Below are 26,486 nucleotides of genomic sequence, written 5' to 3'. Positions count from 1 at the left end.
GGGGGGGTCGTGAAAGCAGTCCAAGGAGATGCAGCCACTCCTCCGAAACCCCTCTTAAAAGGTGATACAATGGGAAACGCATGACAGTTGGTTTTTTTTTGTCATCCTCTTTGCTTGATAAGCTGCATGACTCGCTGCTCCTGCCATGCCACGTGATCGGCATTTCGTGCGGTGCTGCGATCGTTTTAACAGCCTGTACAGTACAGCACCTTCCTGTCTCCCAGACATCCTCAAACACTATGCGATCTTGTTTCGCTGTTCTGTTATTTCACCGAGTAATATCTTCTATTTGTTTGCACTGATGCGATCTTTACTCTCATTTTTGTTTAGACTTCCAAAGGTTGTATGACGTGACTTGTCTGTCTCGAGGGATTAGAAAGTCTCTCTGTATCTCTTCCAAAGATCAGGTCTCGTCTCAAGATTTTTTTTATAATAGAGAGAAATGTTATTCAAAATATGGCTAACAGCGGGGCGCAGTGGGTAGCGCTGCTGCCTCGCAGTTAGGAGACCCGGGTTCGCTTCCCGGGTCCTCCCTGCGTGGAGTTTGCATGTACTCCCCGTGTCTGCGTGGGTTTCCTCCGGGCACTCCGGTTTCCTCCCACAATCCAAAGACATGCAGGTTAGGTGGATTGGCGATTCTAAATTGGCGCTTGGTGTGTGGGTGTGTTTGTGTGTGTCCTGCGGTGGGTTGGCACCCTGACCAGGATTGGTTCGTGCCCTGTGTTGGCTGGGATTGGCTCCAGCAGACCCCCGTGACCCTATTCGGATTCAGCGGGTTAGAAAATGGATGGATGGCTAACAGCAAAAACGCAAGTTAAACATGAAATATTGTGTGACGATAATCTGATTTTTCATTCTGATTTCAAATGCCCACTATCCTCCGTACCCATGAATTTGCTCATATTTGGCACTATAACCCCAGAGACTGTTTACAAGATAACTCATAGTTGGCATCTGCCTGTAGAGCACAAAAGCTGTAGAGTGTTGCACCGTGTTAGCCATAGATTGATACAGGAGAAAGTAGTTTCCATAGAGTACCAACTACTAGTTAATTCATATTTAGCATTCCGCGTTCACTTATGCAGGTTTCTTTGTGAGGATTTGTTTTGACTTCATTTTTATGTCCATTTCATTTCATTCTTTGTGGGGCGCAGTGGTATCTCTGAGGCTAGGGATTTGCATTGGCAATCGGAAGGCTGCCGGTTCGAATCCCGTAAACGCCAAAAGTGACTCTACTCCAGGGGTCTCTAAAATGTTGCTTGTAACCCCTTTCCAAGTACCTCGCCAAAGGGTTAATGAATCCAACATAAATTTCAAAACTTGATTTGTCAAATTAGGGCTGGGCGATCTTTCCAAAAAATCATATCACAATCCTTTTAACACAAAGTCACGATCCACAATATGAATTGCGATCTCTCTTTTCAATGTGGCATACACTTAAGTGAATACCCGGACTCAAACTCATCAAGATCTAAGTTGCACTTTATTTTAAATATTAGACAAAGTTGAATTCAATTGGGGCGGCAAGGTGGCGCAGTGGTAGCGCTGCTGCCTTGCAGTTAGGAGACCCTTAAGGGTTCGCTTCCCGGGTCTCTCTTTTCAATGTGGCATACACTTAAGTGAATACCCGGACTCAAACTCATCAAGATCTAAGCTGCGTGGAGTTGGCATGTTCTCCCCGTGTCTGCATGGGTTTCCTCCCACAATCCAAAGATATGCAGGTTAGGTGGATTGGCAATTCTAAATTGGCCCGTGGGTGTGTTTGTGTATGTCCTGCGGTGGGTTGGCACCCTGCCCAGGATTGGTTCCTGCCTTGTGCCCTGTGTTGGCTGGGATTGGCTCCAGCGGAGCCCCGTGACCCTATTCGGATTCAGCGGGTTAGAAAATGGAGTTGAGGAGCCCTGGCCCCCCTTCACACCATTGCATGGTTCTTGGATTCGTGATAATAAATCGGTACTGCAAGTGAACTCCGATACACAGCGAAATGAGAGAAGTCGCAAAATCAACTGGAATGTTCAAGCAAATTATAGAAAAAAACTCGAGCTAAATCTATTAAGTAGTTCTCGCATGAAAAGTGGACATACAGACGTTGGATTTTATATATTATATATTAGTAAACCTTTAAAATAATGTGTAGTTAAAGTCTCAACAGCATTCTCAGCATTTCTGTAGCTTAGCAAATAACTATAAGAATCTTCACCAAGCAGCTCTGACAATGTCTGCTTTGTTTGGGTCTCCATACCTCTGTGAGTCTGACGTGAATGTCATGAAATCAAAGACTGACAGACGAACATTGAAATGACTCCATAAGAGTGACCCTCAGTGCCTCCACTTCACCAGACACCTCAGTGCCAGTCATCTGACTAACTAAAAAACACATCACACGTGCGACTGGACCTGCGAAGAAAGTGACACAGTGACATGTGACAAAATGACAAATGAAGAAGTCAGATCTGTGGGTTTGGAGTTGCATTGTTTGGTTTTGACAGCATTCATGTTTTAATTCAGTAGTGTGAGATACGCTAGAAAATGCATACAGACGTACAAAATGCACTTGCAGGTGAACTCAATATTTTTTGTGATATTTTGATGCAAAATGTGAGTTGTGGACACCAACATTTTGTAAATGCTCAGGAAAAACAAGCTTATTCAATAAGCGACGAGAATAAAGGTTAGAAAACAGGAGTAGGTCTCGGCCATTTTCATTTTGTAAAAGTAGCTCTCAGGAGGGAAAAATGGTTGGAGACCCCTGCTCTACTCCATAAGGCCCTTAACCTGTAATCGCTCCGTCCTGGGGATGATGTTAATCTGCATCCAGCCCTCCATGTGGTGGGTGCGGCAATGTGCTATATCAGTGCCAGGATTGCATCATGTGGCTATGGTTGCTGCTTCCATGATGTCACCAGAGCTGAGGTACAAATACAGCAGCATTTCGATTGTGAATTATCCCATAGTTAGATAAAGAAAACATTTTCTTAGTATCAGTTAGGTTCTTCTTTTTCAAGTAGGCTAAGTGTCAAGTATCGTTTCTGGTTTTTGAACTCTTTTTTTTTTTTTTGCCTTTGTTCCTGTTTTTACCCCTTGGTTTGGGTCACCTTTCTGGCTTTAACCCATCTCTCATTTTAGTGACTATGATTTTCACCTTAAGTTGCCATCTTCTGGTCAGTTCAAGTGCTCACAATGACCCTTCAACACATTGATGTTTTGACACTTAGTGCGAAATGTGCAAGTAAGAACTTCATCGTATTGTCGCTGTTTGGATGCTTAAGCGGAGACACCATGAAAATTGTAAAGCATCGGCATAAAGCCAAGCATAATTCTGAAGCTGAGAGCCTATCCCATCTTCTTTGTAAGACGAAAATCAGAACCAACAGTTGTAGTTAAAAGAATGAGAGGCAGGGATCTAAACAGTGTAAGACTCATCCCCATAGACTTGTTTGTTAATCTGTAATCTCCGTTGATCTGTAATTTAAAAGGCCCAACCGCTGTATTGTTTGCATCTGTGACGTAAAATGGCACTTATCTATCATTAATTACCATAATAATCCAAATGTCAACATCTCTGCATCTCATTTGAAAAAAACTAATAGTGTCAGATAGATGGAACAAAAATATAAGCTCTAGATATAAAAACCAAATAAATTACGGAAACAACAGAGTTGAATTAAGTAATATTCAAAACAGAAAAATCCAAAAGCAAACTGCAGTAAAAATGAAAGCAAATCATAACAGCAAGCACATGAATTTGAACCTAAGAAAGACGTATCAGAACATCTGTCTGTGTGCTCATTGTCTGCAGGGTTTGTTTATTTATTTATTTATTTTGTATTTAGTTTGCATTAGCTGCTTTATTCATCCCACAAAAGAATAATCGTCCATTCGTATAATATATAACCCACATTGTGAATTAATAGCAATAATTAAAGGAGCAGGGTCCTCATTTATAAAGCTTTCGTATGCACAAAAAAAGAGTTGAAATGTGCGTATGCAATTTCCCTCGCAAACATCGGGATTTATAAAAGAAAACTTGACAGGAGAACCGGTGTATATTTACGGCAACTCCGATCCATCTGTACACAACACTTCTGAGAAACTGGGAAATGATGACACCCCTGATCAAGTAGGGAAATGCAGCCAAATCAGGAAAATGACAACTTTATTATTATGTGTAATAATTCATACCACCAAGAAGTTATTGTAATGAACGTTGGGGTGACAAACATATTAAAGAATATGATGCACAGACTTCATTTTAGTTCCCTTTTAGGAGGCCCAATGTTGCGTATGAAGACCTTTTTTGTTTTATTTTTCAGTAGTTGACACTACTTGATGTCACTTCTCAGTGAGCTGGCCAACATTTCAGGGATTATCTCAGCCAAGCTTCACTCCGTCATGCCTGCTGTGCTGGAAGCCATTAACTAACTAACAAGGCGCTACATTCAGTTATCGTATGGTTTGGGCACATAGAAACAAAACACAAAATATTTAAAATTAGGGTTAGAATTAAGGTTAGGGTTAGCCAAACCCCAGCCACAGGGGATGCACAGATCAGTGGGTTTCTTCACTTTGGTCCCAAGCCCGGATAAATGGGGAGGGTTACGTCAGGATGGGAATCCAGTGTAAAATTTTGCCAGATCAATATGCGGACAACGATCCATTTCATCCATTTTCTAACCCGCTGAATCCAAATACAGGGTCACGGGGGTCTGCTGGAGCCAATCCCAGCCAACACAGGAACCAATCCTGGGCAGGGTGCCAACCCACCGCAGGACACACACAAGCACACACTAGGGCCAATTGAGAATCGCCAATCCACCTAACCTGCATGTCTTTGGATTGTGGGAGGAAACCGGAGCGCCCAGAGGAAACCCACGCAGACACGGGAGAACATGCAAACTTCATGCAGGGAGGACCCGGGAAGCGAACCCGGGTCACCTAACTGCAAGGCAGCAGCACTACCACTGCGCCACCGTGCCGCCCGCAGACAACGATACAATATTTAAAATACTTAAAACCTGGCATGCGCACATTTCTGTGCAATTTACACTTTATATATCACAGTTATCTTGTAAATGTGCGTACATGGCTCCGCCTGGCTCCACCCTGAAACAGCCTTATATGAACCATGCTAATCAACTTCATACATATGCAGTTACAATGCTGCAAACCTTCATTGGCTGGTAGTGCAGTCACATAACGCATCCTGTAGGGTGAGATAGAAGTTCTCGTCTCTAAATTAGACGCATGCAAAGACTCATTATTTGGTGACCTAACAACAAGCACGAATATGTTCAACAGGTTACTACTGCCTTAAATACAAGCTTTATAAACGAGGCTCCTGGATCTTTGGGCCTGGAATATGCAGAGGTTGGTCGCTGGTTCAAATCCTGTAAATGCCAAAAGGGACTCTGCTCTGTTGGGCCCTTGAGCGAGGCCCTTAACCTGCAATAGCTGAGCGCTTTGAGTAGTGAGAAAAGCGCAATATAAATGCAAAGAATTATAGATAACACCCAGGGTGCCTAAGAGAGACCAGGGTTGGAAAGAATTGGACTGTCCACCATTACAGAAAATCTCATTATGAAATGCAGAGCTGTTTTGGTGGCATGAGGGGGACAAACAATATGTTAGGCAGGTGGGTTTAATGTTGTATTACGCGGTATACTATAAATAGAATTTACAGTATATTTAAAAGTACATTGTACAAGAAATGGACTGTCCATCAATACAGAGAGTCTCATTATGAAATACAGTTTTCAGTAGAGAGATATTGGGAAGTATATTTTTATATTTTGGAAGATATACTGCAATATGCAAAAACTGTAATAATTGACATGTTTTACTATATATTTCAGTATACTGCAATATACTGTAACACATGTTTTCTTCAGATGTTTTATACCATATTGTAAATATAATCTTATAGAAAGTGATATATTAGTAAAAATATATTTTACGGGCGGCACGGTGGCGCAGTGGTAGCGCTGCTGCCTCGCAGTTAGGAGACCCGGGTTCGCTTCCCGGGTCCTCCCTGCGTGGAGTTTGCATGTTCTCCCGTGTCTGTGTGGGTTTCCTCCGGGCGCGCCGGTTTCCTCCCACACTCCAAAGACATGCAGGTTAGGTGGATTGGCGATTCTAAATTGGCCCTGGTGTGTTTGTGTGTGTTCTGCGGTGGGTTGGCACCCTGCCCAGGATTTGTTCCTGTGTTGGCTGGGATTGGCTCCAGCGGACCCCTGTATTCGGATTCGGCGGGTTAGAGGATGGATGGAATATATTTTACACGTTTTTAATTTCTGTAAGCAGGGTCTAAGAATATTTGACCAAATGTTAAGGTCAATGTTAGGTAGAGAAATCCCCCATCAGACTTGATTCAGATAAGGAACAAAGGCATAATGCGAGGTCTCTTACCATGTCAAAGGTCCTCTGAGCTTTAGTTTAACTTTATCGGTTTGAATGCCAGGGTGCCAATCAACAAAAAAGACAAAATTCAAGAAAAATGAATTTGACCTTTAGTGTGTTTATCTACATTCACATTGCTCATTTATGTCTGTATTTTTTGTTTTCTGTTGACAACTCTCTATTTTTTGAAGCCAAAGTGAGAAACAGGATGTTTGTGTTTGCTGCCATAACTGAACTGTGAAACCGAGAGAGTGCCAGAGCCACAGCTGGGGTGACAAAAGTTTAATTGGCCATTAAGTCAGCTTCTTCTTCTTCTTCTTCATCTTCATGTTTTTCCACTTCTGTGTGGGTTTGATGTGTTTGCACAACCTTTTATATCATAAATGATTTTGGCTATCGTTTTACAGCTGGATGCCATACCTGACATTAACCCTCCCTAGTTATAAGCGGCCTGGCACTGGTGCCATGTTAAGCTGGTTTGCCCCCTTCGTGGCTTCACGCTTCACCAAAACAGAATTAAAAGGTTAAAGTGCAACAAATGCAGTTTGGCAAAGAGTCTTGGCATGGGCACTGCTGCCACCAATAATACTACAGTGGTGTGAAAAACTATTTGCCCCCTTCCTGATTTCTTATTCTTTTGCATGTTTGTCACACAAAATGTTTCTGATCATCAAACACATTTAACCATTAGTCAGATATAACACAAGTAAACACAAAATGCAGTTTTTAAATGATGGTTTTTATTATTTAGGGAGAAAAAAAAAATCCAAACCTACATAACCCTGTGTGAAAAAGTAATTGCCCCCTGAACCTAATAACTGGTTGGGCCACCCTTAGCAGCAATAACTGCAATCAAGCGTTTGCGATAACTTGCAATGAGTCTTTTACAGCGCTCTGGAGGAATTTTGGCCCACTCATCTTTGCAGAATTGTTGTAATTCAGCTTTATTTGAGGGTTTTCTAGCATGAACCGCCTTTTTAAGGTCATGCCGTAGCATCTCAATTGGATTTAGGTCAGGACTTTGACTAGGCCACTCCAAAGTCTTTATTTCGTTTTTCTTCAGCCATTCAGAGGTGGATTTGCTGGTGTGTTTTGGGTCATTGTCCTGTTGCAGCACCCAAGATCGCTTCAGCTTGAGTTGACAAACAGATGGCCGGACATTCTCCTTCAGGATTTTTGGTAGACAGTAGAATTCATGGTTCCATCTATCACAGCAAGCCTTCCAGGTCCTGAAGCAGCAAAACAACCCCAGACCATCACACTACCACCACCATATTTTACTGTTGCTATGATGTTCTTTTTCTGAAATGCTGTGTTCCTTTTACGCCAGATGTAACGGACATTTGCCTTCCAAAAGTTCAACTTTTGTCTCATCAGTCCACAAGGTATTTTCCCAAAAGTCTTGGCAATCATTGAGATGTTTCTTAGCAAAATTGAGACGAGCCCTAATGTTCTTTTTGCTTAACAGTGGTTTGCGCCTTGGAAATCTGCCATGCAGGCCGTTTTTGCCCAGTCTCTTTCTTATGGTGGAGTCGTGAACACTGACCTTAATTGAGGCAAGTGAGGCCTGCAGTTCTTTAGATGTTGTCCTGGGGTCTTTTGTGACCTCTCGGATGAGTCGTCTCTGCGCTCTTGGGGTAATTTTGGTCGGCCGGCCACTCCTGGGAAGGTTCACCACTGTTCCATGTTTTTGCCATTTGTGGATAATGGCTCTCACTGTGGTTCGCTGGAGTCCCAAAGCTTTAGAAATGGCTTTCTAACCTTTACCAGACTGATAGATCTCAATGACTTCTGTTCTCATTTGTTCCTGAATTTCTTTGGATCTTGGCATGATGTCTAGCTTTTGAGGTGCTTTTGGTCTACTTCTCGGTGTCAGGCAGCTCCTATTTAAGTGATTTCTTGATTGAAACAGGTGTGGCAGTAATCAGGCCTGGGGGTGGCTACAGAAATTGAACTCAGGTGTGATACACCACAGTTAGGTTCTTTTAAAACAAGGGGGCAATTACTTTTTCACACAGGGCCATGTAGGTTTGGATTTTTTTTTTCTCCCTAAATAATAAAAACCATCATATAAAAACTGCATTTTGTGTTTACTTGTGTTACATTTGACTAATGGTTAAATGTGTTCTCACCAGAGTCCTAGGATAGCACCTCTGAAGATCTGCGTAGTGGAGTCAAGGGTGTCAGTCGGATTCTGTCATAGAATTAGACCAGAAGGTTGGGGGGCATCCGTTTGACCAGGGTCTCCAGAAATGTGATTGTGTCTGACTTTGTCTGTTCTAACTGAGTGGGGACCACCCGGACGTTAATTTTTCCTATTGATGCTGCTGACTGCTGTTCCTCGTTGTCAATTGGCCTGAGCTCAGTGGTGTTAATGGACATTCGGTACTGGGCTTCTCTTATGTTAAACCGTTTCAGACTATCTTGTTTCCTGTCTGTTTAAACAAATCTGTGTCTTTATGTGTACTCGTCATTTCATTAGCAAGTTGTAAAGTTTAAAATTGCATTTATCTGTGAACTTGCTGCAGGTAATGGATGCTATAAAATATAAAAATTAATAAATATAGAAAATGATTGGATATCATTTAGCAAAGGCATGTGTGTACCAGTGTATAGAAAGTCCCACAATTCACACAGCAAGTCAGGGAGAAAAATCCAGCCATGAAGTCCAAGGTACTGTCTGTAGACCCCCACCAATTAAATTGTGCTGAGGCAAAGCTCAGAGCAAGGGGATAAAACCATTTCTAAAGCCTTGAGTGCTCCCAGGAGCGTGGTAGCCTCAGGAATTAGGAGATGGAGGAAGTTTCTTCCTAGAGTTGGCCTTCTGACCATACTGACTAACTAAACAAGAAGGATCTTGTCAGATAGGCGACACAGAACCCAATGCTCACTGTGAGAGAGCTCCAGAAGTCCTCTGCTGAGATGGGAGAACCTGTTGGAAGGACAAACATCTCAGCAGCACTCCATCAATCAGGCGTTTATTATACAGGGCATAGAAGGAAGCCACTCTTGAGCAAAAAGGCATACGACAGGCCGTTTGGAATCTGAGACCATGAAGGAAAAGATTTTCAGATCAAGACGTGCGGTTTGGGAGATGAGAAAGCGACCAACAGAGGATGACACACTGGGCGAGGAGGAGGAGGAGGATGATAAAATCCTCAAGGACCGCGACTATGCTTTGGCTCCGGATTCAGCAGTTGTCGACTCAGCGATTGATAAAAACACGTCTCTCAGAGAGGAGATCCACCAGCTGAGGAAATAAATTGTGACCCTTACAATGAATGAGTGGTTTGGCATTCACCGTTTTGCTGGCACAGACAGAGACATTCATTTTTTTACAAAGTAAGATTCCTGTTATTATGTATTAAGCTTACATACTGTACATATTCACCTATCCCTGAATAAAGTGTAACGACTAATTATTGAAATCCTGTTATTTTTTTTTAAAGAAGCCTAATGTAATCACATATTTGTCCCATATAAGTTGTGGCGGACGGCTGGAACCCATGCCCGGCCGGGACGCCCCTTTGGCACTGAATCCAGGGGAGCAGACATGGGCTGCACACTACGTCCCCCGGAATGCTTGGTGGCAGCCCCCCTGGGTTGCATCAGGGCCACAATCGTGGAACACCCGACTGGCCGCAGGCTCCTCTTATAGCACCCCCGGAAGTGCTCCAGGTGCTCGTTGACCCCATTCAGGCTGCACTTCCGGGGGTGGCTGCGTCACAGCCTACACGCGCTCAGGAAGCCGTGCAGCTCCCCCCTGGCATTGGCCACGGAGCCCAACATGATTGTGGTCCTGATGCAACCCGGGGGGCTGCCACCAAGTGTTCTGGACAGAAGTGACGAAGAAGGCTGAGATGGTAAGTTATGGAGTTCTATGATGTGCAGAGTACAAATCGAGAAGCTGTTTAACACACTAGTTTATAGGGTTAGTACTGTCGCATGTACAGAGAACAGTGACATTCTTACTTGCATGTGCTATTAAGCATTCAACATGTCACTACTCTCCACCTGCATGTAGTTTTGTTCTACATATTCCAAAAGAAAATCTAACAATGTTTGTTAGAGAAAGCACAGAGGAGAGCAAACAGACTGGATAGGGGGCTAAGATGTCTGAGCTGTGAGGAGAGACAGAGGGACTTCAGTAAAGGGAGGTTAAGAGGGGGTACGATTGATTATTTGTTGTTATTATTATTACCACGCTTCTTTTAACTTCACCTGTTTGTTGTATCTTGTAATCGATATTTAACCCACTTCCTGTTATTCAAATGACTTGAAATGTTGCACACTTACTCACCTCTGATGACAATACATGAATCAATAATCATCCATCCATCCATTTTCTAACCCGCTGAATCAAAATACAGGGTCACGGGGTCTGCTGGAGCCAATCCCAGCCAACACAGGGCACAAGGCAGGAACCAATCCTGGGCAGGGTGCCAACCCACCGCAGGACACACACAAACACACCAAGCACACACTAGGGCCAATTGAGAATCGCCAATCCACCTAACCTGCATGTCTTTGGATTGTGGGAGGAAACCGGAGCACCCGGAGGAAACCCACGCAGACACGGGGAGAACATGCAAACTCCACGCAGGGAGGACCCGGGAAGCGAACCCGGGTCTCCTAACTGTGAGGTAGCAGCGCTACCACTGCGCCACCGTGCCACCCTATAAATAATCAGTTTCACTAATTAATCAATTAATCCATGTTGATTAAGAAATGAAATTTTCATATGAGGAATAGTTAAAAGATTTCACCAATAGATGCCGTTAGTAACACATAGAAATATTAAAGGAAGTGTTAAAATATTGATTACAAAATTATTTTACAACAAATCCAAGACTATAAGGTTTAAAGAAAATAATATATATATAAAAAAATACTTTTTAAAAACCACGCTTATATTAAGTTAAAAAGTGTACTTAAAAGTAGAAAATAAGTCTCTCATATATCACTAGTAAAATAAAAGCGTGGGCGCTTTTTGCTAAGATTTTAAGAAGTGTTTTATGAATCTCGCTCCATCTTATATATCGGAGTGTCTGACGCCTTACACTCCAAATCGTAACCTCAGATCCTCAAATGAGGGTCTCCTTAGAATTCCAAGAGCAAAACTTAAAGGAACTGGTGAGGCGGGCGGCCTTCTGCTGTTATGCACCTCAGATCTGGAATAGCCTGCCGATAGGAATTCATCAGGCTGATACGGTGGAGCAGTTTAAAAAACTGATAAAAACACATTACTTTAACATGGCTTTCTCATAACTTCATTGTAGTTTAATCCTGATGCTCTGTGTATTCATTTAATTATCATTACTATTCATGGTGGCTCCAAAATCCGTACTTACCCCTACTCTCTCTTCTGTTCTTTCCCCAGTTTTCGCCACCACCATCTGATCAAAGCACCGTGATGTCCCTACACTGATGGATTAAAGGCCAGAAGTCCACGTGACCGTCATCATCAAGTCCTTCCATGAGAACCCAGTGAGGACTGATCATTTATGTTAGGTAGAATGCCCAGAGGGGGCTGGGTGGTCTTGCGGCCTCTGAACCCCTGCAGATTTTATTTTTTCTTCAGCCGTCTGGAGTTTTTTTGTTTTTTTCTGCCCTCCCTGGCCATCGGACCTTGCTTTAATCCTACTATATAAAAGCGGTCTGGATTGTCGTTCCGTCCCGTGAGTGCTACGCAGGCGTGGAGTTTCACACACGCCCCGTCCATTTTGCAATGCACGATGGGATTTGTAGTTTCGTTTTTCCAGGTAAAAGATGATTTTCTACTCCAGACTGTGCGATATCTTCTTCTTCTTTCTTACTATATAAAAGCGGTCGGGATTGTCCTTCTGTCCCGTGAGTGGAAAGCGTAGCGGTATTCCGCTTATCACAGACTTACTACTTGCAGCTTGCGGTACGAAGCGACATGATGTGAGCAGAGTTCTGGTGCTCCCATCGTTCCCTTGCTTTTGTGCGCGATGCGCTGGAAAAATAGACAAAATAATGTCTCTGGAAATAATTAATGTTGATGGAGTACAAATGCCTCACCGCGTAGTAAATATCAGGGGGGTTCAAAAGGGCGACCTCAATATAGAAAAAAAGTTTAAATTTCATCACAAAAATAACAGAAACTACGAGTATTAAAGTAATACCGCTCAAATGCAATATAACCAAATGAATGAGTTTGTATAAAATATCAAATTGATCTACAGATTGAATTGCCTTAAGAAGTGGTCAACTTAAAAGTCGGTCGCCCTAAAAGGCGGGTCAGCCTAGTCCTATGTTAATTAGTGTTCTCTGCTTCTAATTCTTACTTTGTCTTTTATTTCTCTTTCTTCATCATGTAAAGCACTTTGAGCTACATTATTTGTATGAAAATGTGCTATAGAAATAAATGTTGTTGTTGAATGTTGCTGGGCTACCTGGGAGACCTGGGTTTACTTCCCGGATCCTCCCTGCGTGGAGTTTGCATGTTCTCCCTGTATCTGCGTGGGTTTCCTCCCACAGTCCAAAGACATGCAAGTTAGGTGCATTGGTAATCTTAGATTGTCTCTAGTGCATGTTTGGTGTGTGGGTCTGTGCCCTGCGGTGGGCTGGCACCCTGTCCGGGGTTTGATCCTGCCTTGCGCCCTGTGCTGGCTCCACCAGACTCCCGTGACCCTGTGTTAGGATATAGTGAGTTGGAAAATGACTGATGACTGACGTTTACTGGAACACGCTGGTTTTTCACTCACATTTCTTCTCCTGGTCTCTTTTCAATCCACCTGCTTTTTTAGCAGAACACACAGACTGCTGCCTACTCCATCATGCTCCGTGCTGACTGGCTACCAAAACGAGGTGACATCATGGTACTTGGCAATTGGGAAGTTGCAAGAAACTTGTGTAATCAGTCAGCCCTAGTCATATAATTTAACACATTCAGAGACCAAGACTTGCTATCTGACTAGACATCATGTCTATGGGAAATTATTAGCACCCAAATTATAGGCAATCCGTTGATAACGGGGATGAGACAGAGGAGAGGAGTACGGTGGAGAACTTTGTTTCTTGGCACAGAAAGAATTCTCTGCAACTTAACTTCAGCAAAAGCAAACAAGTGCTTTTTAACTTTTGCCGCACCAAAGAACGTCTATGTTCGGTCACTATTGAGGGAGTGGATATGGAAGTGGTGCACCGGTACAAGTACTAGGGGGTTCACATCAATGCCAGGTTGGACTGGTCTCATCACACAGTGGGTGACATGATGGCCAAGTGGTTATCACTGCTGCCTCGCGGATCCAGCATTCTGGGTTTGACTCCTGTACTTGGCTGCTGCCCACGTGAAGTTCTCTTAGGGTCTTCCTCCAGGTGCTCCAATTTCCCAATCACTTCTTCAAAAACATACAGATTAGCTTAACTGGTGATTCCAAACTGAACCGGTAAGGCCTGGCACCCCATCCTGGCCTTGACTTGCAAGGACCCCGAGTGTCCTTGCCTTACACTTGATGCTGCCAGGATAGAAGTCTGAAGCGTATGTAAAAGGCCTGTGATCAGAGGGAGGATTCTTTACACTTTATCTGTTTCTGAATACATCAAATGCAGACGTTCAATGAAGCAGGAAGGACCTTCTGATTTACAGATGAGTGGCAATGATAAAACGCCATCGGCCTCAGGGGGCAAAACTTAGATCACAAAAATAAGATTAAGGGCTGTGTGGGAGGCAGAGGTGTAAGGAGCCACAGGCTTAGTGATTTAAGTGCGCCACTAACCAACCCAAATATACTGTATGAATGATGAAAGGCATTTATTGATAAAATTGATAAAACTGGAATTTTAGTGATCGTACCAAAGAATTATTGATGTCAGGACACTTCTGAGGTTTTACTAGAGAATTATTGATGCCAGGGCATTTTGGAATTTTTATAAGAGTGTTTGTATATAAAGTGTTGTCATTTCTACATGGTGAGACCAAAATATATGCATAAACCTTTCTGCACTTTTCTCATGTCTGAATTGTTTGACTTGTAATTTTAAACTGTGGCGCAAAGGAATAAGTCAATGAAACATTATGGGGGACACTGCAGCAGCCACACCCACACAGACACTTGTCCTTTTATTAAGGTCAGTTAGTCGATTTCTGCAGTTACTCTCTGTTAGACGTGTTCAGTGTTAACGTTTGCAGAGGGCCCTCTATTGGAGTATATTTTGTAATGCATATAATAATACAATGCATTGCATTTACCATTCCAACAGATGGTGCATCACAAACATTTGAAGCAATAAAATGCATTGCATGTTGCATTCCAACAGATGGTGCTTTGCAAACATTACCACTTCTTTTACTTCATAATAAATGTCATATATCAGAGACATAGCAACCACAGGGGCAGACAAATAACACAGACAATCACACAGGCATTTGCACTTTAAATAAGGTGGATCACCTGATTTCTGTCCATCTGGCAGTTGCTCTCTATTGGATGTATTCGGCGTTAACGTTTGCAGAGAACCATCTATTGAAACGTTTCTTTGTAATTCATGTAGTAATAAAATGTATTGCATTTCTCATTACAACAGGTGGTGGATTGCAAACATCTGTGGTGGTACACTGCATTGCATTTGCCATTCCAACAGATGGTGCATCACAAACATTTGAAGCAATAAAATGCAGAGTATTTCACAGTCCAACAGACGGTGCACTGCAAACTTTTTAGCACTGCTTTTATCTCATAATAAATGTCATATATCAGAGACACCGGGGCACACAAATAACCCAGACAATGACACAGGCATTTGTTCTTTAAGGTTGGATAAGCTGATTTCTGTCTGTCTGGCAGTTACTCTCTGTTGGACATATTCAGTGTTAACGTTTGCAGAGCACCATCTATTGAAATGTTTTTTGGAATGCATGTAGTAATAAAATGTATTGTGGTTTTCATTACAAAAGGTGGCACGTTGCACATTGCATTGTAGTAATACAATGCATTGCATTTGTCATTCCAGCAGATGGTGCACTACAAACATTTGAAGCAATAAATTGCAGAGCATTTCTCATTGCAGCAGATGGTGCACTGCAAACTTTAGCACTGTTTTTATCCCATACTAAATGATATATAACAGAGACATAGCAACCACACAAATACACAGACACGCGTTCTCTTATTAAGGAGGATAAGCTGATTTCTGTCCCTCCAGCAGTTACCCTCTGTTGGACGTACTCAGCATTAACGTTAGCAGGGCACCATCTCTTGGAATGTTTTTTGTAATGCATGTAGTAATAAAACGCATTGCTTTTGTCAGGTGGGGCATTACAAACATTTACATTAACGCAATGCATTGCATTTCCCATTCCAACAGATGTTGCATGCATCGCAAACATTAGCACTGCTTTTATCTCATACTAAACGGCATATAAGAGAGACTTGGCAACAGGACGGATACACAAATACTCATTTTATTGAGGAGGATTAGCGGATTTCTTTCCAGTTTCTGTCTCTTGGATGTCTTCAGCAATAATGTTTGCAGGGCACAATCTATTGGAATGCATTTTTTACTGCATGTAGTAATGAAAGGAGTTCTGAGCAGAACTCCTGACAAGTTCAGAACGCTCACCTTTTTTTTAATCTTATGTCAGTGCTGCACATATTGAACATTGAATATGGAAGCGTATCCGGCTGAATGTAAGAATGGTGCCCACTAATCGCCTTATCACATATTAACGCTACGTGACCTTGCCTTTTGGACAAATACGGGTGGTGTTGGATGAAGGACCCCGGAAAGTGTTGAGCCTATTGTGGAGGGCCATGCGGGTATAAAAACGGACGGATGTGTTCACAGTGCAGCCGGTCAGGGGTTCAGTCAGGTAGTGGAAAACTGAAGACCACCAACACGGAATTTTGTCACAGGCCACTCCACTCGGATTTAGATCGGAACGGGTCTCGTTTATTGTTCACCCTTCCGTTACTTTTCACGTTTAGGAATGATGAATGTCAATAAGATTTCCGGCCAGCCCGTTCAATTCTTCAAAGATGTTTAGTGCGCACCTCTCGTTGCCGCATCATTTTAGTTTACCGTAATTTTGTATAGCGCCCTTTACACGGTGCAGGCTCTGAGCGCTATAACGGCATTAGGTCCCCAGGCAAATTACATTCACAAACGTTATCATAGTGTGGAAGATTCCATTTTCGACTCCGTCGTCGAATTTAGGACGGTGCGGTGACGCAGTGTCTCGCGGTGCCGCATCAGTTCCGATTATTTATCCGTTCACGGAGTGAAGGCTGAACGCGCTGTAACAAGTTCTTAGCTAACAAGTAATTCAAAACTTGATGTATCACAGCTCCTGCCTTCTTCTCCCGGATTTACGACTCCTCTGTTTGATTAGGCAGACAGTGTGGTGTAGTGGTTACTGCTCAAGACTTAAACCTCTGTGGTTTTGTGTTCAAGTCCCAGTACTGACACTGTGTGACCCTGCGCAACTCACTGTACCTGCCTGTCCTCCAATCGAAAGACGAGAGAAATAGAAACATATTTCAAATGTTGTGATAATTAAAAGTCTTAGCCGCATAGTAATAATTAAGTGCGGAAGTGGGTGCGATTTTGTATTCTACCTCCTTTAAGACCCAAAGCGGGTGTGATGAATGAATGGAAATGATCGACACGTGTCTACTCCATCTCCCCCGGCCCATCGTTTCTCTGTCCTTTGACCCTAATCTTTAACATGAAGACATTTGTAACGCCATTTCAAAGCACGAAAAACGGAAGACAGCGCGCTGACTGCGATGCCACTGCCAGACTTTCTCAGAACTGTTGCACAAGAGACATTCTATTGAATAATGTAGCCGCGCCTGGGGTTCCAAAAACAACCATACAGACGAAAATCCTAAAAAGAATCTTAGATCTGTGATAGATCCCATAAATAATAACTCGCTGCCTTACCATAACTCAAACTACGTTCAGTTTTTCTGGATCAGTTGTATCCTTTCAGATAAGCAACTATACCTTAATATTTCTGTTTTGTCCACATTTTATCTTTTCAAAGCACAAAATACCAATGCAAATACGCACAGAGTCCATTCCAGAATTAAATGCTTCTTTGTCAAGCAGTGGAACCACACAACCCAGTAAAGTGCTTCAAACCGCTCACTAAATATCATGTTAAGTGTGTTACTTGTTACATTTTTCGAACTTTATCGCACCATACAACACATAACCCCCCAACCAAATCCCCCTACAAGTGTTTCAGACGCCAAACTCCCTTGCCATGCTGGTCCGCCGTGCCAAGCGCGCATACGTGAGGCAGCGCATGCGCATCCATTACAGCGAAAACAGACAGGCGTGGAAGGAACTTTTTTATTTTATCATTCCCCAAGAAAATCTTACATATTAAAACCACAACTAACACATTTCTGCATTGTAAAGTCGGAAGTTTGAAAATGACTTTGAATTCTTCGAAAATGCGATTAACAAAGAGCAGATGATTTGCAAAATGACTGAAACAGAGATAATGCCTTTTAAAGGAGTACAAAATATTACTAGATGTCAAATCGAGATGTTTAGGCGGTGGTTTGAACTTTAAGGCTTGAAGGCCACGCTCAAAAAAGCGAAGCAAGATATGTGATGACTTCATACGAGTCAGAATGTTAAAAAAGTAAGAAAAGTAAAGAGCTTTTATTGAAACAGCCTGCGTGTCCCATTAACGAGTGGCTTACTCCGGCTATTTCTAGAATGACACTTTCGTCTTGCGTTTGGACGAGGTGTTGACGTTGGTCCTTGTTATATGCTTGATAACAAAGTGAAATTCGTCCATCCATTCTCTTAAAGTAATTGAGTCGGGGTGTTGAGTGGAGGGATGACGCCTGCCACAGCGAGATCGGGCAGAAATGCCCAGTATGTGCCCCATCACAAACACGAAAGCATTTAAGTGCAGGGTGCAAGGTGGACGAGGAATTTACCAAGGGAAATTTAAGAAATAATAATATTTTATTTATAGTTTTTATATTTTTAGTTCGTTAGAAAAATGGGGAGGTATTTGCCTAACAGTGATCATTCCACATGAGACTTGCTTTTCATTATAGGTGGTGGCACCGAGTTAAATGAGTCGATTCCTTAGACAGATAAGCTATTTTCATATATTAGTTAGTTGGCATCAATTTGTAAAAATAAATGAGAAAAAGAACTATCAAGGCAGTATATCTATCTATCTATCTATCTATCTATCTATCTATCTATCTATCTATCTATCTATCTATCTATCTATCTATCTATCTTGTACATTCGATAGATAGTGACTTTCCTACATATCTATTTATTATATGGTATCTTTCCTATATTACCTATTTATCTGTGTATGTATTACATAGTACCTTTCCTATAATAGGCAGGTAGATAAGATTTGGAGAAAAATAAAATATGCACAGACACCTTACGCAGTGAAAAAGTTCATTTTAGTACCATACAAATAATTCAGCTAAAAAGACTGCAAATTCATATTGTTTTATCAGCATAGCAAGGTCAAGTATTACAGGTACTAAATGTGGTAAGCTATGCTAACCAATACTTTAACTTGAGTGTTTAATAAGCTTACATAAGATGTGTCCGTTCATGAATACGAAAGCATTAAAGTGTAGACACAATCTTTTGTCTGGGTAACAGTAAAATGAAAACAGAATATACACTTTATTTATTTATCTTATTTATTTTTTATTTTGAGGCTCCTTTATCCCAAAAGCGATTTGTCTACGTAACGCCTCACTAAAACTGCGACTGCTCTTTTTTGTCTTTAGCCATGTCAGAAGTTTATCTTTCTTATTTTCTTTCTTTTTAATCATTCTGATGTGTATTTGTTGTTTCTTATAATACAACATTTATTTATTTAATTATTTATTTATTGAGCTTCTATAAAAAGCCAAATTTCCCACTGGGGATATATAAACTGCTACCTGTCTGTCTATTTTATACTACTGAAAACAAATACTCCATAGTTAGCATGAGTAAAGTGAACGCAAAATATGCTGTTATAATGCAAATCTTGTTTATTATTGCATTCATATTTATATTATTTATTGCTGTTCAGATCTGTCTGCCTCTATGCTTATTTATTTAATGCATTTAATATATGTACATTTTGTCTATCTGTTATATAGTGTCCTTTAAATACATTAATTATACATTCAAGGTAAGGTGGTTATATTCATGTATCATAGATAGATAGACAGATATGGCACTATCTATCATATAGTGCCTTTCATATCTATCTATCTATCTATCTATCATATAGTGCCTTTCATATCTATCTATCTATCTATCTATCTATCTATCTATCTATCTATCTATCATATAGTGCCTTTCATATCTATCTATCTATCTATCTATCAGAAGGGACTGGGCAGTCTAATGGTCTGGAATCCCTGCAGATTTTTTTTTTTTTTTTCCAGCCGTCTGGAGTTTTTTTTTGTTTTTTCTGTCCACCCCGGCCATTGGACCTTACTCTTATTCTATGTTAATTAATGTTGACTTATTTTATTTTCTTACTGTGTCTTTTATTTTTCTATTCTTTGTTATGTAAAGCACTTTGAGCTACTGTTTGTATGAAAATGTGCTATATAAATAAATGTTGTTATCTATCTATCTATCTATCTATCTATCTATCTATCTATCTATCTATCTATCTATCTATCTATCTATCTATCTATCTATCTATCTATCTATCTATCTATCTATCTGTCTAATAGTGCCTCTCATATCTATCTATCTGTCTATCAAATCCACTTATTCTACTTTATCAAACATGGTGCTGGAGTCTCTCCCTGTAGCACTAGGCACAAACAAGAAACCAACCTCGTTCAGGGCGCCAGTCCATTGTAGCCCACCATTATGCATTCCCCCACGCTGACTTGCACCAAGCGAATTTAGAGCCACTAAACAACATGACCTGTTTTTTGTTTTTGAGCTGTAGGAAGGAAACAGAATGCCTGGAGAAAACCTTTATGAATTTAAATAGAACATGCATGTAATTCAAACCAAATATTTTCTGTCTATCATATAGTGCCTTTCATATCTCTTACCTCAAAAATCATAAAGGTCATATCCTGTCTATCATATAGTGCCTATCATATCTCTCTTTCAATCTTTTTTTTTTCTGCCACCCCAATAATAAATGTTTAGGTAATTCTTACTTCATAAAACATAAATGCATATCTTATCTTTCATATAGTGTGTTTCATATCTCTCTCTTTCAATGTGTATTTTTTCTGCCACAATTCTTAATTCATAAAACATAAAAGCACATCCAGATTATCAGGAAACAAACATCAAGTTTTTTTTTAATTTCTCAAATAATACAATTATTAAAAAAAAATGTAATATTCCGTTGACAATGCTGCTATTCAGAGTTATATCAGCCATAAGGCTGTTATTTGGATATGGCGCAATATTTCATTTTTGAAAGACTTTCTTGTCAGACTTGGGTGTCCTTTTTGTTCTGAGTTATTAAAAAGAAGTGGCCCACCTTAAGCGTACGTGTCAATCAGGATGGCGTTCGTTCTGGCTGTCACACACCGACCGGCGCTGCCTGCAGATGGTTTCCATATGAAAAGTGTGGCCGTGATAAGACATATAAAAGCACATCAAATAGCTTCCTGTTTCTTAAAAAAAATCAAAATAGCATTGCAGCGCATGCACTTACAGTGTAAAAAAATTGTACAAAAAAAGTGTTATTTATCAAAATATTTTAAGAGACAAACTTAACAAAGCCAGCGTAAACAAAATACTGAATGTTTTGGTAACATCACTTTATACAAAGGAAGCAATTTGGATGAGCTGTAAAATAAAAGAAAAATCTATATATATATATCTTTATGCTTTTATTTCAGATAGCAATCAGTATATGACACCTGACTACAGAGATGAAGGCTCCTTTAACGCTCCTGCATGATGGCAGAGATAAAGTTCAGGGGCTTCCCGAGCTCAAGCACTCTGCCATTTCGTTGACTCGCTCCCTCCTACGAAGCCCTCCTCGACTTTTCTCTTTTCACAGCACCCACTCTTTCGGGTTGTGGATAAGTTACTGTGAAAATGATGTCTTATCAGCAAAGTTTTCCTAGAATGTTTCTAAAATTATCATTGACACTTTTGAATGCAAAAACAGGAGACCGTTTGGTTTGTTTCATTTTTTATTTAACTGTAGTTTTCTATCTGTTTAAACAACATGTCTCACAACACTCCTTCAGATTGACACAGAATCAACTGGGTTAGTGACTCTGAAAACACTTCATTTCAATGTTTATTTCCCATTTTTGACTTCCTCTTTCTGAATCTATATTTACAGTTTCTTACAATCGCCTTGGCACCACTTTTAAAACCTTGATGTCATTTTTCAAAACCCTAAACACAAAATTCAAAGCGGTCACCAGTTGTAACACAGGCTGTCCGACGTTCAAAACATTGTGTTTTGCATTCGTATGGTTAAAGAAACCTCACACTTACAGAATCACGGAGACATTTCTTCAGATCAACCACACACACTAACATTAGAACATAGAATCTGGCCGAGAACAGGCCATTCGGCCCAACAAAGCTCGCCAGTCCTCTCCGCTTATTTCTTCCAAAAAAACATCAAGTCGAGTTTTGAAAGTCCCTAAAGTCTTACTGTCTACCACACTACTTGGTCGCTTATTCCAAGTGTCTATCGTTCTTTGTGTAAAGAAAAACTTCCTAATGTTTGTGCGAAATTTCCCCTTAACAAGTTTCCAACTGTGTCCCCGTGTTCTTGATGAACTCATTTTAAAATAACCGTCTCGATCCACTGGACTAATTCCCTTCATCGTTTTAAACACTTCACTCAGGTCACCTCTTAATCTTCTTTTGCTTAAACTGTAAAAACTCAGCTCTTTTCATCTTTCCTCATAATTCATCCCATGTAGCCCTGAATCAGCCTCGTCGCTCTTCTCTGGACCTTCTCTTGTACTGCTATGTCCTTTTTGTAGCCTGGAGTCCCAAACTGCACACAGGACTCCAGATGAGGCCTCACCAGTGTGTTATAAAGGTTGAGCAGAACCTCCTGTGACTTGTACTCCACACATCAAGGCGCTATATAACCTGACATTCTGTTAGCCTTCTTAAAGGCTTCTCAACACTGTCTGGGAAGATGATAGCTTAGAGTCCACTATGACTCCTAAATCCTTCTCATACGGTGTACTCTTGATTTTCCGACTGCCCATTGTGTATTCAAACCTCACATTTTTACTTCCTATGTGTAATTCTTTACATTTACTGACATTAAATTTCATCTGCCCAAGCCTGTCTGCTATCCAAGTCCTTCTGTGATGATATAACGGATTCCAAATTATCTGCTAATCCACCTATCTTGGTATCATCTGCAAACTTAACCAGCTAGTTACTTATATTCCTATCTAAATCATCCATCCATTATCCAACTTGCTATATCCTAACTACAGGGTCACGGGGGGGTCTGCTGGAGCCAATCCCAGCCAATACAGGGCACCAGTCCACCGCAGGGCGTGCATACACCAAGCACAATTTAGAAAACCTGTGAGGAAACCGTAGTACCCAGTGAAAACCCCTGCAGACACGGGGAGAACATACAAACTCCACACAGGGAGGACCCGGGAAGCGAACCCGGGTCTTCTAACTGCAAGGCAGCAGTGCTACCCACTGCGCCACCGTGCTGCCCCTATCTAAAACATTTCAATATATTAAAAATAGCATCGGCCCTGCACTGCCCCCTGCTGGTCACCACTCTTAACATCAGCCAGTTCTGATGAGGTTCCTCACACCATCACCCTCTGCTTCCTGTGTCTGAGCCAATTCTGCACCCATCTAAAAATATCACCCTGAACTCCCACCTCTTTCAGTTTGATGCCCACCCTCTCATGTGGCACCTCATCAAATGTTTTCTGAGAGTCCAATCAATCAATCAACATCTATATATATAAAGGAGAGTTGAGATCCGAGAGACTGTATTTGTGTGTTTGTGGAGGGATTGAGAGTTAAGGCGGGCGGGCGGGTCACGTGATCAACTCCCTTCCCATTGACGTTATTTCATTCACTTCTGTTCGCTCTGAGCTGAGCTCCACAGCTGACGCGGTCTTGCATTCTTTTTCCTTAGTGTTTAGTCCTTTCTCCTTTACTAATTTACTGTTTAGTACACGCGGTACATACACAGTCACTCATAAAAGGGGAGAAGACTCCGTGCAAGAAATGGGTATTGAAACTACCTTGGAAGACATACAATCAACGAGGCCATTAAACGGATCTCAAGAGAGGTCTTCTAGGTTGGAAAAAAAGCACTTGGCTGCCAAAACCAGACGATTAAACGAATCTCAACAAGAAACGACTTCTACGTTAGAAAAAAAAACGATTCGCTGCCAAAATCAGGCGGTTAAACGAAACTGAAGAAGACAGGATTTCTAGATTGGGAAAAGGACGCTTGGCTGCCGAAACCAGGCGGTTAAAAGAATCTGAAAAGACAGGACGTCTAGATTGGAAAAACTATGATCCGCTGCCGAAACTAGCCGGTTAAACGTGCAGCGAAGCGCGCCAGGTCTGCTAGTTTATTTATATAGCGCATATTCATACAAAAAAATGTAGCTCAAAGTGCTTTAAAAAAATGAATAGAAAAATAGAAGACACAATAAAAAATAAACATAAGTCAACATTAATTAACATAGAATAAGAGTAAGGTCCGATGGCCAGGGTGGACAGAAAAAACAAAAAAAACTCCAAAGGCTGGAGAAAAAATAAAATCTGTAGGGGTTCCAGACCACGAGACCCCCAGTCCCTCTGGGCAATCTACCTAACATTAGTCAAACAGTCCTCTTTGTATTTAGGGTTTTCATGGAAGGACCTGATGATGATGGTCACGTAGACTTCTGGCTTTCAGTCCATCAATGTTGGTGCATCATGATGCTTTAAGTAGGTGGTGGTGGCGCAGGCCGCCACCACAAAGAAACCGGAAAAAGAAACAGAAGAGAGAGTTGGGGTCAGTATGGATTTTAGAGCCACTGTGAATAGTTATTATGAAGAATTGAACATACAGAGTATCAGTATTAAGTTAAAGTGAAGTTATGAGAAGGCCATGGTAAAGTAATGTGTTTTCATTACTTTCATTGTCCAGATCAATAATATCATCTGCTCCACTCTGATCGTATCCTTTTGTTGCCCCCTCATAGAATTCCAGCATGTTAGTAAAACACGACCTCCCTCTTATGAACCCACGTTGACTGTTCAGAATAACTCCTGTCCTTGTCATGTGTTGTTCAATCTTATCCTTAATAATTAATTTTCCTGTGATGCACGTTAAGCTTACTGGCCTATAGTTGTTTGGATCTGCACTGTCACCCTTTTTATATAATGGGATGATATTTGCCACACACACATGATACCAATAGTGTCACTGTGTAGCTGTTCATTAATTATTGTATTACAGAATAGGTGACACGTGTTTCATCATGGCACTACATGTAATGTCACTGTAGAAGAACCACAAGGAAATCTACTAAGGGCACAGTGGAATCATTGAACACATCTGAATCGTTTTGATGAATTACAGCACCGCAAATCACAACATAGACTCTCTTTACATGAAAGCAACAATTAGCTACAAAAAAACCTAGAGTACTACAAAAAAATTGAAGCTGCAGTGTTCCTCACCCGCCTTACGAAAAACAAAACAGAGGATTACAGATCTCAGTCATTGCCATCAACCCTGTCACGCAGATTTAGCCACAGATTCTCAAAATGAATGTTCCTCTCTTGCCAATCATCTCGGAAAGAACCTTGGGGCCTGGCAAACCCAGGCCTGACATTAGTCTGCGGTGATAACAACACCATCATTTATTTCTAAAGCACGTTTTCATTCAAATGAAGAAGATGAAGAAAGAAAAAAGAAAAATCTAAAAATAAAATTAGACAATTTTATTTATTTTAGACAACTAAGTAACAAAGAATAAAGTAAGGTCTGATGGCCAGGAAGAGAGAGGAGAGAGACAGAAAGAGTTTAGGAGCGGGCGCTGATACGGCACTTTGCCTCACCCACCATGCGACAGACCAACTCAGGATCCCAGATTAGGATGTTCAGCCTTGCAATGGGTGACACATCAGCACCACTCTAGTTTAGATGGAGTGGAACAGTGTGAGGTTTTTTTAATGGTGGCTGGAGTGCCATTTCTGACACCAACCCCCAGGTTTTTACCTGCCAGGTGTGACAGATAGGGGCCGCTATCACTCCCTTGAACCCCTGTCCACGACTCCAGACACCAGATAAAAGTCCAAATGATGACTTTATTAATTCGCCACAGTGCACAAAGCACCCTCTCCTCCACTCTACTCATAAATAATCACAATACAATAATACTAAACAATCCTCCAACTCCCAGACGCGTTGCCACCATTCCACCCAGCTCAGCTCGCCGTCTGGAAGCTCTCATAGTCCTTTTATATATCCTGACCCAAAAGTGTTCCAATCCCCAGTCCATGTGACTCTCAATCACTTCCGGGTCAGGTACAAGTCCTTTTCTTCTCACCCCGGAAGCACGTCGCTCTTCCTCTGACGCACTTCCGGGTTATAGGGCACAAAGGAATCTTCGGTCCTCCCTGCAGCTCCCTCTTGCGGCCCCTGTGGTATTCAGCAGGGCTGAGAATAAAAACTACAAAGTCCATGACTCCCTGCTGGTCTTCGGGGCACCTCCATACTGCAGGGAGGGTTCCATCTGGCGGCCTGGGGGTATTGGCCGGGATGACAAACCGGCCAGATACCACACAGGGATGACAGAAAAAATTTATAAAAATGAGGGCTGGAGAAAAAAACTAAATTTGCAATGTGTTCCGAGGCCACCCGGTCCATACTAGGCATTCTACCCAACATCAATGATCTCAGTCAGTCCTCACGGTTTTCAGGCTTCACAAGGTAGAATTAGACTATGGTGGTCATGTGGACCTCCTCACTGTGGTAAAGAAAAAGCCCCAAAGGGCTGTGTGACAGACCAGAAACAGTCTTCAGGGGGCCGATGTGGACGTGTCAGAGACGACTATCAGCAGAAGACTTCATGAACAGAAAACACGAGGCCACAATGCAAGATGCAAATCAGAAAAACAGAATG

The 26,486-nt window shown here is 41.6% G+C and overlaps 1 protein-coding gene across 1 annotated transcript in view; it reads right to left on the bottom strand.

Annotated features, from left to right (window-relative positions):
- Positions 1-20,958, bottom strand: part of LOC120515881 (C-C chemokine receptor type 4-like) — a 42,208-nt gene extending 21,250 nt beyond the window's left edge. The window contains exon 1 of the mRNA XM_039737236.1: positions 20,876-20,958. The gene's annotated coding sequence lies outside the window, so the exon portion shown is untranslated. The remainder of the gene's footprint in view (positions 1-20,875) is intronic.
- Positions 20,959-26,486: the final 5,528 nt, after the last annotated feature.

Source organism: Polypterus senegalus, chromosome 15, assembly GCF_016835505.1.
Source record: "Polypterus senegalus isolate Bchr_013 chromosome 15, ASM1683550v1, whole genome shotgun sequence".
NCBI classification, from domain to species: Eukaryota; Metazoa; Chordata; class Cladistia; order Polypteriformes; family Polypteridae; genus Polypterus; species Polypterus senegalus.
The sequence above is the reverse complement of the archived record's forward strand: the minus strand, read 5'-3'. Positions and strand labels throughout refer to the sequence as shown.